The 3,736-nt window shown below is 41.8% G+C and overlaps 1 long non-coding RNA gene across 1 annotated transcript; it reads left to right on the top strand.

Moving 5' to 3' along the window:
* Nucleotides 1-260: 260 nt before the first annotated feature.
* On the top strand, nucleotides 261-2,372 carry LOC125386116. Its single transcript, XR_007225988.1, has 2 exons — nucleotides 261-708; nucleotides 781-2,372. It is a non-coding gene; the product is annotated as an uncharacterized LOC125386116 (long non-coding RNA).
* The last annotated feature ends 1,364 nt before the right edge of the window (nucleotides 2,373-3,736 follow it).

The following is a 3,736-nucleotide window of genomic DNA, read 5'->3' as shown; positions in this document are numbered from 1 at the left end:
TGGTTAAGCCGGCGGAGAATCGGACCGCGCCGCACTGTGGTTTTCCGGATAATCAAGTGGGAAACAATCGGTGCTCTATCGAAATTCACCGCGGACGCGTACAGAGGGAGAGAGAGAGAGAGAGAGAAAGAGAGAGAGAGGGAGAGGGCTACTTGTCTGCGGAGAGCGGACGACGGGATGGAGGCGAGGTGAGTAGAGAAGAGAAGCCTTGCAGCCTTCGGATGCTTTAAATAGTTAGGCGAACTGCAAAACAATCCAGTCGACGCGACGGTCTCGCGGCTTAACTTAACTTTTTTAGCACTTGACCCGGTCGCGCGCTACTTCGAATAGTTTGTCACCGTTTAATCAAGAACTCGCCAACGACGCATTCCTCGAGGGGTGAAAAATTTTCAGCGATGTTAACGCGACCAGATCGATCGTTAACGCGATGTATTTGAGCGATTGCACGAGTTTCATGGTTAGTTAATTGTTTCAAATATTTAATTGGGGTGAGAATAATTTAAAATATTTGCGCGTGAACGAATGCTTATTCACGTCGAGTTTTGATATGCTCGGTATTGTGTAGAGATTTGGTTGCACGTGGCAAAAATGTGTATTGTGTATATCGGATCATTAAAAATGTAATAAAACCGGCATTGACAAGATAGGGTTCTGAAGAATCGTGCACAATTAAACGAAAACTTAGTTAAGAGAATGAAGACGTATTAAGTGAGAATAATTTTAGTGTTAAATTATCGTCTTATCATTAAATGAATAAAAATTCATTCGATATTGTTTCAGTTATGTAAGAATATCGTCGGTCGCATCTTAGTGACGTAAAAGGCACAGAAACATGGAAATATACACAGAAGCATAACTTTATTTTGGTAATTGTAGTACTGCTACTTTTTAAGTGTTTCCAGTTCACTAAACTATCGTTGCATCGTTTAAAATAAATAGAATTTCATCGTTTCTGCAAGGAGACGGAATTATTTTTATAAGCAATTTTCGAATTGGCGCCGCTATGGGGTATTTATTCTCCTCTTCTGCTGGCTCACGGGGTAATATTTACATGGGAGGAGGGAGAAAAGCGCCAAGGGAAGGCAATTTCGACGAGCCAAGGGCTTTTGAGGGGACACGCTTTGGGGGCAAGAAAAGGACTAGGTACTTAGCGGACTTCGATAATCGATCACGAGTACCGCATATCCCTGCTTGACTGTACCGAGACGATTCGGTTTTGTTGGTATCGCAAAACAATCTACCAAATGGAAACGAACAGACATTGAACAAACGAACAAGAATCCTATACTTCCGCGAATTATATAGAAAAATTTGTTTAATTAGATAGAAGGCTTTCTGTCTTTTAAATCCAATCGTATTGTCTCACATTTAAAAATCGAAATTTTCCATTGGAAAATACGATAAAAATAACGAAAAAGAAATTTGAGAAGCAATGGAAGTTACTGCAATTCACGGTCATTAGTAATAATAATAATAAAATGAAAGAAAGAAATGGAGAAAGAAAGCACGGGTCGTTTATCGATCGTTTGACAATTTCTCGAGACGAAGTAATCGCGGCGTGTCTCGACGAAGTGGATTAAGATCGTACGCCGTAGGACGTCCCCTAAGGGATGGCGTAATTAAGCCGGTCCTCGAAGTTTCATCGCGAAATCGTTCTTTCACACTTACCACCGTTACGACGCGGAAAGATTCTTTCGCACGAATCACGCTGTGTACCATCCACAGATACTTATCGAGTTTTGATAACTTCTCAACTAATTACGAGCCCCGGAATTTCAGGCTATCAGGATCGTTGACTGCCTCCCGTTTCGTGTATATTTGCCTCTCGTTATTTTTCTTGCTTGCGGTGCCAGTCGCGCAAAATCGTTGGCGAACCGTCGCGTGAAATCTGATAAAACAGCTACGACGACTTCTTTCAATTACTTTTCACTAATTAACCATTATCTCTATCTCTATTAATTTATATTACTATTTGTCAATTTATCTGTCGTAAATAGAAAATTAAGTAGCCGCCAGATATGTAGCCTTTAGGGATGCTCTCCACTCATACACATTTTTCACGTACGCATAACTACCCTACTTTGTAATCTAGTAAATTGACGAACGAAATACATACAGTGTCGCGTTTGTTTTTATATGACGATTAAAGAGATCGATATTAATCAGCCATTTCGTACGTGAACATAACGAGGAGCCGAATAAACGACCATCAGGGGAAACCTGCACGTCATTAGGCGACAGATAAGTATCAGCTTTTCGAAAAGAAACCGCCTCTGGAGTCGCTTGCGTAGCTACTTAAATCTCGATGATTGTATTACCTTCAAACAAATTATGCTATATTATTACTTAATAAAGCAGACGATATTACGTGATTAAGGATGTTCCGAAACAAGAAACATTACACTTCCAAAAGGTAGTAACGAAATGTGTGTCTAATTAACAAAGAACGAACGGGTTCGTCGAAGGTATGTCGACGTGACAGAAAACCAAGAGGCAAATAAAGCGTTATTTGGCCAACTCGAGCGCGATTTCGAAGACCCAAGGGTATCAGAACCCCGAGGGTGTCGTTATACACCATGGGGAGAACCTATTCATTTCGGACGTTCGATCGAGGAGCGTCTCGGCAATCATTTTCAATTTATTCCCGAGAAAGGCCGCAAAAACTCGATGCGAAACCAGGTCCACCCTGTGCCCTGGCTCTTCCACGCGCGACTAGGACCCCCTGCGAGAAACTCTAAATTAAATCCACTATATCAGACACGTTTTATTTAATCATTCCTGTGCGCGACCCCTCGCGTTGGCTCGTCTTAAACGACTTTCAAAGCCGTTGGCTGCCTGTTAGCCGAGACGAAATCACGAACCTGATAGACGTAGACGAGATATTCGCGATAGGGGCGCAGACCAGACGAATTGAATGCGAAGTGGAAATAGGAAGAAGCGAAGAAAAGGCGACTCTCTCTTCCGTTCGAGTCAGAACCGCAAGCGAGAAGAAGTCGCCGCTTCGAATCGAAGTTGAAACGAGGGAAATATGTTTCGCAGGGCAGTCGTGTCGCGATACGAAATCTCTCTGTGATATCGAACGACGCTGTATAAATGAATTTTACTTCATTTCGCTCGGAACCTCGAATATGAATCATCGAATATCACGAAAAAATATTTCTACTTCTTTCACTCGAGACTCGCTTTGAGCAATGTTTATTTTTATTATCTATGAAAAGCACGAGTCCATAAGAAAATTCTTATTTTAAAATTCTTTGATCTGGCTACTTAAATTTCCGAAGCTTTGAACTGGTGCTCGTTCGTAGCTAGAAAAAGGGATTCGTTAAGCGACAATGTAGCTCGGGGAAGAAACGATGGGCGAATTGGATGAAAAATAGATACAACCAGCACAGTAATTTGAATACGGCCGCTGATAAAGAAGCAGCCAGCAGCTTCTCTCCTGACGTGACCGGCCAGCGATTAAAAATAATCCTAGCTGCTTTATCGCTTGCGGCTCGTTGACGAATGATCTTATTAAGAGATTAAATTTAAAGGAGCCACCTCGTTTCCTCGTTTCCTAATATTAATACAGCTTCCAACGGATTATGGCTGCTCGTGGTTGTACACTTTTTATCGGCCCATAATGACGGTAAGTAACGAAGTTAAGCCGACTTCTTTCCTTAGTGTCCCGTTTCTTTTCGTCCTTTCACCTCCTCCGATCTTCTATTTTTCTCGTTTTCTTCTTCTTTGAAATAAA

The sequence above is a fragment of the Bombus terrestris genome, chromosome 2, assembly GCF_910591885.1.
Source record: "Bombus terrestris chromosome 2, iyBomTerr1.2, whole genome shotgun sequence".
NCBI lineage: Eukaryota > Metazoa > Arthropoda > Insecta > Hymenoptera > Apidae > Bombus > Bombus terrestris.
This window is presented reverse-complemented; position numbering and strand designations above follow the sequence as displayed.